This window comes from Nannospalax galili, unplaced genomic scaffold (assembly GCF_000622305.1).
Source record: "Nannospalax galili isolate Female #2095 unplaced genomic scaffold, S.galili_v1.0 scaffold225, whole genome shotgun sequence".
NCBI classification, from domain to species: domain Eukaryota; kingdom Metazoa; phylum Chordata; class Mammalia; order Rodentia; family Spalacidae; genus Nannospalax; species Nannospalax galili.
The window spans coordinates 85,891-96,589 of record NW_008352653.1 but is presented as its reverse complement, the minus strand read 5'-3'; the positions used below and the strand labels follow the sequence as shown (position 1 = coordinate 96,589).

The window sequence follows — 10,699 nt, the reverse complement described above, 5'->3', positions numbered from 1 at the left end:
AAACTAATGTTGGGAAGGGGAGAGTCAGTCCTCAGTCTCTTTAAAGGATGTATCAACTCGCAAGATACTGATACATACATACAGGGATTTCTACCACTATCTCACTATCGTCACTCTCAACTAAACAAAGCGTCTTTCAGAACAGGAAAACCACCTCACCACTTTTTCTCTAACCTTTTCACCCCATCTCCTCCACATCCCCAGCATGTCAGTCACAGAATATACATCACTCCTTTCCAAATAATACTTCTCAATTCCCTTGCACCTAACACAATTTACACAATCACCCGGATTCTAGTCCTACAGACCCTCTTACATCAAACGAACCTCTAAGCCCACTCTTTCCCCCACTCTATTTCCATCATCATTTCCAAACCTTACTGAACATCCGCACACCAAAAGAGATTCTCTCTTAGTAGCATCAATCCCACTCAAATGATCACTCAGTCCCTTTGTCAACTGTCTCCTGTTCCTCCTCTTCTGTCCTCGCCTTCTCTGTCTCTGGGTCTTCCAGCAGCTGCCAAAGTTGCCACCCTCCCCAGAACAAACAAAAAAGAAAAAGGAGAGCCTCTTAACCTCAAATTTGCCCTTTCCCACTTTCCGTCTTCATTTTCCTCACCGTATACGGTCAGTTCGATAGCATCTCGGACAAGCCCAAAACCTGAGTCCAGCCTCGTCCGGTACCCAGTGGTGATGGTCAGTCAAGCAGCTACACACACACACACACACACACACACACACACACACACGCACACGCACACGCACACGCACACAAAACTGAGGCGCCTACTCCCAACACACAGTTGGCCGCCGCAGCCTCCTTCCATTCATCCTGGGCCCATTCATCTCGCAGCCCGAACCCGGACACGCCCCCCGGCCTCCTCCCTCTTCCACAGGGTCCCGGCCAGTCCCGGACCCTCAGGCAACTACAGGCTCCCACCGACAGAGCCCGACACTTCACTTCTCCCTCGCAGTCTCTCCAGCTTCCTCTGGCCCCCCGACCGGCCACACCACAGAAAACACACATACCACGTATACCTCCTCCTCTATCGCCGCCTCGGATGCTTCTTACACTCCTCCTCGCTGTCTCCAGCTCGTCTCCAAGTCGTGTGCGCGTGCGCGCGTCTCCCCGCGAGCCCACCGGGCCAGCTACCGCGGGTCTGTGAGGAGCAGGCGGGGTGAGGAGAGCGGGGTGAGAGCCCAAGCTCGCGCTCACCCGGGAACTGACCGGGCGCACGCGTACTCCAGCAGAATTCAGAGGGACAGGAGAGGGGCGGAGGGGGGCGGGGAAGGGAGGGGCGGGCAAGAGAGGGGGAGGGGCGGAGAAAGCCAACGGAGCAACCCCCAATCAGAACGGCCCCTATCACAGCGAGGTGCCGAGGGACTGGCCAACGGGAGCACGCGCATGCCTCCCCCGCCCTCCTCAGCGCAGCGGGAGAGGGGTGCGCGTCGAGGAAAGGCTTCTCCCCCGGGCCCCAAGAAAATCTCAGTGAGGAGCTACGCGCGACACCTTCTGCGTGTTCTGAAGCATTCGACCTTACAGACGCTTTACCCTTTCCCTTCAAAAACGAAAAGGAAAAGGAAAAAAAAAAAAAAGGTCCAAGCACACCCCACTTCTTAGCCACCAGCCGCCCACTCTCAGCAAGCCTTAAAATGCAGCAGTTCTACGGAGAACCACCGCCAGTACCTTTTCATCCCACACTCCTTACTCCCTTTTTCCACCTCACGGCTCATCTCGCGAGACCCATACCTGCCGGCTTCGGGATTAAAAGTCGAAGCACAGATTTAGAAATACCTGTCTCTGGGTTATGTTGCGAGGGCAACAGCCAAGGCACGTGCCACCATCCCCCGCCCCCCCCCAGGACCTCAGTGCGCGCGCGCGGGGGCTGGGCAACGACCAAAGCAGAGATGGGAAAGGGAAGCAAAAGGATTTTTGACGGCTTGCTACCACTAGGCTAGGCCTGAGCACGTGCCCCGCGCCTCTCAGGCGAGTGCGGTGTAGCCTGGGAATTGTAGTTTTTATTCCTGCCTCCAGGCCCTCTCCCATCCTCAGCCTTGCTTAGGCCTCTGACCGGGAGGGGGAATACCGACGCCATTTTTGCGGGGAACAATGGCCAATAGCCCTGGCACTGGTGAGTTGGGGGAGGGAGCAATGTTTTAAGAGTTCTGGTAACCTCCCTTGGCCCCTCGGTACCATAGCAACCCCTTCAGAAGCTGGCCCCACCCCCTCGCTGCTCTGCCGGGCTTCTGAACTGAGGGCAAGTGAAAATGCCTCCTTCTCCCAGGGGGTTGGCTCTGTAACCCACTGTCCACTTTCCTGAAAAATTCCGAAGTCTTCTAGGTGTTAATGAATATTGCCTTCTTTGAGCTTCCACTGCATGTTAACTACAGCTCCGCGGCTTTAAGAAGCGCTTCATGTGCTGTATGAGGCACAGTGCAAAATGTTTTCTGTCATGCATCAACACTCCTCCCTTGACAAAGAAGGAAACTGAGGCTCAGGAGGAGAACGCGACATAATTTGTTGAAGTTTACACAACTGTGGTTGAAAGAGGTAAAATTTGAGCCCGATGTGCTTTCTCTAGATCTCAGTTATTTTTCTGTCCCCTAAAATGAGTCTGGTGCCAACACCTGAATAAAAGATCTTCAAGAGCACACCAACCTTACTTGCTAGTATGCTTTGAGGGTAGCAGGCTTTTTGGAAAATACCAGACTATTCCTTTCAAGTGCCCAACCTTGGCCCTATCACTGAGTTATACCAACTTCACCCTTTGTACCACCTTTTTTTTCTGTTATAGACAGACCCTCTCCAACACTTGGAAGATTGCCAAGATTTAAAGGCCAGCCTGGGCTACAGAGAACCTGTTGCAAAATTTAATGAACAAACAGCACTATCAATAATATCAATAAGCTTAACACTGCAGTTTCCAGTCTAAATGGCATGTGACACTGGGAGGGCTTGTAGCCCTGTCTCTTGTCTTTTCCTTCTTTCTTTTTGAAGATCACTCATTAATCCTAGCATTTCCAGAATTTGTAATGAACCCAGGTGATGCCTTTAATAATTCACACCAGGCATGGTGGAGCTTGCCTTTAGTCCCAGCCCCCAGGAGGCAGAGGCAGGCCCATTTCTGTAAGATCAAGGCCAGCCTGGTTTACATAATTCCAAGCCAGCTGCTGGGGCTACAGGGAGACCTGTCTCAAAAAATTAAAACAGAAGGAAACCAAATAATTCAAACCTCCTCTTGCAATTTTGACAGTTGAAGGAGTCACCAGGGTAGCAATAATGTTATGAGGTCCAGCCACTCCACCTGCAATATTTTCCTACCTAGCAGATTTGGAAGAAGAAAGTGTGGCTTCTCCAAATAATATCAACACCTATACCTTATGAGGTTCTGTATTTCCACTTAGCTGAAGAACAGATGGTGTCTCCCATACTTCTTTTCTCACTGCCCCTGAAATAATCTCTTTTCCTTGCTGGGTTATTGACTAGTGTGAGGAAACCATGAGAAGGGTAACCTAACAACGACTAAGCAGCAGTTTCAAAGATTATCAAGTTGTTTCAAATCTTAATCAGTCCTTACTCCTGTGAGGAAGTAACTAGAAATTGGAGCCACCATTTTTGCTTCTCAATGTTCACTTTTTCCTATCACTGCCACACGCATCCATCTTCCAAAAATCAAGGCTCAATTGTGGCCCTGCCTCTCCGCTTTTCTCACTGAGACTAATTATACAATCAACACAAAACTCTATTTGGAAATGTTAGCCCATAAGCCTGCTCAGATGCAAACTCTTCCAAGTAGTCCCTCTTTGACTTTAGTTTCGTGTTAAGCAACTATTAAGCAGTGTGACAAATTTACACCAGCTTTAGAAATTTGAAAATCAGAAGTTTGTTGCCATCCAAGTACAGGTTGATATATGTGCTGTCCAGAACTAAGCACAAAGCCCACCATAAGCAGAAGGGAAAATAAGATTTTAGAGCTAATCACCAGTATATGTTAGGAAACATCCTCTTCCTCCCCACTGGTTTCCACTTTCAAGGATGAACTGTGATGTTCCCACTAATCAAACAGAAAATTTAAATTATATTAACCAAATTTAATTTGACCTTCTATTAGTCCAGAAAAAAATCCTCTCTAATCTAGTTATTTTGAGACATGCTGGTGTCAAGAAATCACAAAAGCTTTTGGTGGAATCATTTTTGGTGTTTTGTTTGGGGGGGGTTGTTGCCTGAGACAAAGTCTCATGTAGCCCAGGCTAGCCCCAAGCTCACTAGATAGCCAAAGTTGACCTTAAATTCCTGATCCTTGTGCCTCTACCTTCCTGGTAGTGAGATTACAAGAATATGTCACCTGGTTCATTGCCTTGCCACAAAGGGAGGAAGATCATTCCACATCTATCACCCCCTCCAAGGCTCAGGGACTTCTGCAGAAGACATTGGTGGAAAGAATGTAAGAGTTGCAAGAAGGGGTGGAGTGTTACCTAGAAGTGTCCTCTGACCATTATGCCAGCAAGCTATAGTCACACTTCCTTCCCACACTCGTCAAGGAGTCAATTAATGAACCTTAGCTGCATGTGGGGGAGGGACTAAGGATGTATAAGCCGAGATCACCATGAGGCACATCTTTTGCCATTTTGTGTGGCTGTCAGGAAGTCACAGGATCTATATTTGAGTGTGGACTTTCCAGTGCAGCTGTAAATGGGGGGGAGCACCCACTCGTCTGTAAATAACCCCACCCTATGCACTCTGTTAGCAAGCCCAATAAACTAGTTAGGATTAAAAAAAAAAAAAAAAAAAGAACAGAGCCAATGGAAACCTTCATTATTCCACCAAAGTTAACCCCATGTTGGCAAATCCTCTGGTCCTTGATTTCTTTTTCCTGTTTTTCCCCCCTAAACTTCATTGTATATATATTTTTATGTAACCAGCTTCAAGTTATTTCTGGGAAAATGTGTTAAAAATTGCCTCTCTTTGGAATAATAAAAATATTCTAAAATTAAAACAAAAAAGAATATGTTACCTGGAATTGGAATCATTTTAGATATCACAGGGTGAGAGCAAGGGGATAGCTCCACAGCCCTACTAGCTATTGCTTTCCTTTCTCGCACGCAAAGTAGTAACCCCTTCTGTTAAAACGATGGAACCAAAGTGAACCTCAGACTTTACAGTTATTGTCTACTCAGTCATGAGTAGAATTATCACTTTTCCTGGAACTATATTTCTAACTCTGTCTCTTCCATTTACAAAGTTCTTATTCATTTTCTTAATTCAGGTGATGGCAAAGCTTGGGGCTCTTAGGAGGTATTCAGATATGGATGTAGAAAGTGGGGTTGGAGTAAGAGTTATATTGCCACTAGTTCCTTAGGTCCTAGCACTGAGCCCTCTGCCCCTATGGGTCCTTTCAAGTGCTGGGGTGCTTTCCAAAGTCCCAGACACACTTAAGGCATAGAATTATTTGCCAAAATCACATATTGATCTGTCTACCAAGACCTTAGACACAGTCCTTCCTATCTTGAGTCTTACCACCAACCAAATATTGCTCTGGTGAAATTGAGCCAAGCCTACACTGCTTGGGCTCCCACAGGGCCTTCTTTGCTCTTCCCCCAAGAAGGCTTACACAATCTTTTAGGCTTACATGAATCTTTCTTCTTTTTAGTTTCCTGGACTGAAGACTTGGTCTCTGCCCTTGTACCTTAATCCCTGTTTCCTTAGGGTCTGTGCTTTTAGAACACAAAAGCTAGAAAAATTGGCTTCATATTTGTTTTCCTGCCTTGCTAGCGTTATCCCTTGAGGTATCACAAAACAGACTATAGTGGGGGTAGAGGAAAATACAGGAAAGAAAAATCTATATCTCAAAATAATTTTGAGCCACATATACTTTCTATTAGTAGCTGCGTAAAAGAAAATGAAATTAATTTCTTATCCAGGCACTTGCTGGTCAAGACAGTAACTGTAAGGGCATGGATTCCTATGTGGTCTTTTCTCCAAGCAAACCCTAGGATTGGAAATATTTTTATTTTATTAATAATTTGAATTTATGTGTATGAGTATCTTGCCTGCATGAGTAAGTGCACCCATGACATGCAACACCTGCAGAGGTCAGAAGAGGGTATCATATTCCCTGGAACTGAAGTTACATACAGTTGCTAGCCACCATGTCGATGTTGGGAACTGAACCCGGGTCCTCTGCAAAAGTAGCCAGTGCTTTTAATTGCTGAGCCATCGCTCCAGCTCCCTGAATTGGAAGGATTTTCATCCATCTAGGGGCTATTAATGTCTATGTTCTTCCCAGCATAATTTGAGTGTCTCCTAAGTAAGGGTAAGCATTACCTACCTCAGAAATGAGCAGCTGTCTTTGGCTCAGTGACTGACTTAGTAACATGCCACACTGCAGAGTGCAATGCAGTTCCTCTAGCCTTGCTAGGGAGTCTAGTCTCCTCTTTATATACACGGTCTTTCCATATGTGCCCAGGACATATATGGGGGGGCAAATTCCCTTGGCATCTAACCTAAGAAAGCATAAATGTAAGTCATTTCTCTATATAACCTGTGAAATGTCATGAAATTGTACTCCTATGCAAAATATTCACAGAGCCTAGCTCCAGAGTCTGAATTGGGGTTGCTGAAACAATTGTCCTTTTCTCTCCAAAAAAATCAGGACATGGGTTCCATTCCTATCCCCAGAACCACATTAAACAAAGCATTCTTGGGACAGATCTTTCATGTACCAGATAGAAATAATTTTCTACCCACTGAGATGTGTAATAATAACAGCTAATAATTAAATGGCACTTACTATGTGTTTCTATAAAATCACTGACTCATGTGTCATTATTTACATCATTTTGCAAATTTGTAAACAAAAGACTGAATACTTTGCCCAGACAACTCAACAAATAAGTAGCAGAGATAGAATTTGAACCCAGGTAGTTTAGTTCAGAGTCCTTGCTCTTAGACATTGTGTTGCTTTTTAGGGAGAGCAGTGGGTGAGACAGTCTCATGTAGCCCAGGCTGACCTTGAACTTACTGTGCAATTGAGGATGACCTTGAACTCCTGATTCCCCAGATTCTACCTCCTAAGTGGTAGGATTACAGACATGTGCCACCATACCCAACTCTTGCATTTTTTTTCTATCATTCCATCTAACTTTGGGCTCTAAGCTTCCCCATTCCTTTGGATAGGAAAATAACCTATTAATTGTCTTGCTGTTCCTCCATTCCAGGTTCAAGCCACATTTTGGGGATATTGATACAGTGCTAATGCATAAGAACAAAAGTCTATTAATTCCTTGGTTATCAAGCCATACAGATTAGCTATCAGTAGTCCACTACCTCTACCTACGTTGTTCCTTTATGCTGTTGGATTCTAGATTACATTAGTGCCTGCCACTGGTCAGGGAGTTTTTCTTGAGATTACTTGGAATTGAGAATCAATTTTCTCCAGGGACTAGCTCCCTGAGATGTTATCTAACGCCAAGTGGGTAGCCCTGAACACAGGTACACAGGAGGACCACTGAATGGACTCAGTGTATTATATCCATATTTTTCAGTGTATTATATATGTGTGTATATGTATGTATGTGCATGTATGTGTAACAATAATAAGGAAGGGGAAAAGAAATTGAGGAGTTGGGAAGACATGGGAACGATTGGAGGGGGATTGGGAAGAATAGAAATAGTGCAAAGGCTACACTCATGTATGATGTTCACAACAAAAAATTAAGATTACTTAGAATATTTCCCATCCCCCCATATTTTGATTTCTACTCAGATATGGTGCCAAAAAGCAGAACATAGATCTCCTCTGCATAGGACCCAAGGACATTCCTAAGAGCATTGCATTATCCCCAGCTGTAGAGGGCAGGAAGAGCCATAATCTACTGGGTTTATAGTTAAAGTAACTTGAATCAATATAGCCAAGAAACAGTTGCATTTCCATGTTTATTTCAGCATGATTCACAATAGCCAAGATATGGGATAACCTAAGTGTCCATCAGTGGATGAGTAGATAAAGCCAATGTGGTATATAAATAAAATGAATACTATCAGCTCATAAAAAGAAGAAAATCCAGGGCTGGGTTCATAGCTCAGTGGTGGAATACTTCATGCCCAAAGCCCTGAATTTGATACTCAGCTCTACAGCAAAAGTAAAGTAAAACAAAATAAAAATTAAAGGAAATCTTAGGACTGAGAATGGAGCTAAGGGCTAAAGTGCTTGCCTAGTGTAAAAGAAGCTCTAGGTTCTATTCTCAGTACAGGAAAAGAAGAAAAAATTGTCATTTGTGGGCAACAAGGAGGAACCTGAAGAACATAACACTTAGTGAAGTAATCCAAACTCATAAAGTCAACCTTAAAAGCAGAGTCAGGCCGGGCGTGGTGGCACATGCCTTTAGTCCCAGCACTTGGGAGGCAGAGGCAGGCAGATCAAGGCTAGCCTGGTCTACATAGTGAGCAAAAGCAGAGTCAGGGCTCGCAACATGGTTCAGCGGATAAACATGCTTTCTGCCTGACGATGCAAGCCTGTGTTCAATCCCTAGAACCCACATAAAGGTGGTAGCAAAGAAATAACCCCACAAAGTTGTCCTCTGACTTTCACAAGTATGTTTTGGCACATGTCCCCCCACAGTGATAATAAATAAAACTTAAATTTCTTTAAAAAGTGGAGTCAAATCTGGACATGTTGGAACATATCTATAATCCCAGCACTTGGGAGGCATAAGTAGGAGGACCACTACAAGTTTAAGGCCAGCCAAGGCTACATAGCAAGACATTGTATCAAAAAACAAACAACAACAATAACAAAAATAGAGTCAAATAGTGGTTACCAAGAATTGTGGAGAAGTCACTTGGTCCTGGGTATCCAGGCCTTGATGTTGGACTTCTCGCATTCCCAGGCACCAAGAGGTTTTCCATCATTTTTCTATTACTCTTCTACAGCTCTAGTATGCCTTCATTTATGTTCTAATTAAATTTCTAGAAATAAAAATCACAGTCGGGGAAGTTAAAAAAAAAGAAGTAGAAAGCACTGTAATAACTAAACTGATATAATCCTCGAACTAAAACTATGTAATTGTATTTTAGAATACAAATTCGAGGGGATGGAGACATGGCTCAGCAGTTAAGAGCAATGGCTGCTCTTGCAGAAGACCAGGTTTCGAATCCCAACACCCACACGTTGGCTAACAACCATTCGTAACTCCAGTTCCCGGGGATCCAATGCTGTCTTTGGGCCTCCATGGGCATTGCATGATTTGGATGCATTTATGCACAATGTAGGCAAGACACTCATACACATAAAATAAAAATAAATTTTAAAAAATTAGAAAACAAATTCGAAATTTTATGTCTACTATAGTTTTTGGATATTGCTTACTAACAAAACTGTACACTACCAAGCTTCAGCAATAATGTGAAGTTTGTCACTGTTCCCATAATGTGAGTTTGTCGTTCACTCCTTCCTAAATTCTCCAAGCAATATAAAGTCTTTCATTGTAATCATGTTCTTTAAGGGAGTGATTCTAGATAGGCTGACCAGGCTCCAGTGGATGAACTCACACCAAGGGTCATCTGGGGACACAAACTTGATTCGCTAGGCCTTATCATATGTGATAGAATGCATGAAATACAGTGGGGGTGGGCTATGAGGTCGGTGCAGATAGGGGAGGAGTTCTAAATATGATTAAGATGTATTGTATGAAATGCACAAAAATTCAATAGAAATATATATTATTAAAAAAATATATATACTATCAATTTAATAAGGCATTAGATATACATTGTATCATCAGCACTCAAATATCTTTAGTTCAGCTATTTCTCCATCTTCATATTTGTCAATATCTGTGCTGTTCAATTCCAATTCCTATTTTAAGCTTTTTTTAAATGTACAGTACTGTTCTTTATCTGGTTTGTTTAATTTAATATTTAATGCATTAATATTCCTATTTTTGTTGATAGACTTGTTTTTAAGATCAGTTATCCTGCTGGCATGGTGGTACTTGCCTTTAATCCCAGCACTCAGGAGGCAGAGGCAGGCGGATCTCTGCCTGGTCTATACAGTGAGTCTCATGTAGACATACACAGGCACCAAGGATCCAAGTGCAACCGATTATGACTAGTAATAGAGATGACTAGTAATAGAGAAGCATGCGCCAACATCTCAGAGTTAGTAGCAAAAACAATGAGTCTTTCTGCAAGGAACAATATATTCTAAAATTAAATGGAGATCTTTTTTAAAGGTTAAAAAACTCATTCAATTTTATGTCTTACAGGGCTTATACTGAGTTCTCTAGATAGGCTGACTAGATTCACCAGAAGGGCAAGTAGTGGGGAATTGCTGGGGGTGCCGACAACACAGCAGACAGTATCAGGGATATCAGAGTGTAAGGGCTCTAGTGGGGGGAGGGAGGCTGTGGGAGGGTGCTACCTGGGAAGTGGGTATATAAATAAATAAAAAATTCTTCAAACCATAAAAATTTGCTCCTTAATAATTAGTAGATGTGAAAAACATTACCATTGAAATCTACCTGATGACTTTATATCCATTCTCAGATGCCAAGGAGCTCAGGTGTGACTAGTAGTAATCAGATATATATCAGATATATAGAGATTAGAAATGCATGTGCAAACATCTTAAGGCCAATTGCATTAAAAGTGAATTTTTCTTTATGAAACTTTATATTTTAATAATGAAATGCTGTTGTA

The 10,699-nt window shown here is 43.4% G+C and overlaps 1 protein-coding gene across 3 annotated transcripts in view; it reads right to left on the bottom strand.

Moving 5' to 3' along the window:
- Positions 1-1,167, bottom strand: part of Wnk3 (WNK lysine deficient protein kinase 3) — a 201,598-nt gene extending 200,431 nt beyond the window's left edge. For 2 of the 3 annotated variants that reach the window (XM_029554370.1, XM_029554371.1), the window contains exon 1: positions 1,030-1,146. The gene's annotated coding sequence lies outside the window, so the exon portion shown is untranslated. Of the gene's footprint in view, positions 1-1,029 lie in introns of all 3 variants that reach the window. The other variant, XM_029554369.1, reaches the window with a different exon arrangement.
- Positions 1,168-10,699: the final 9,532 nt, after the last annotated feature.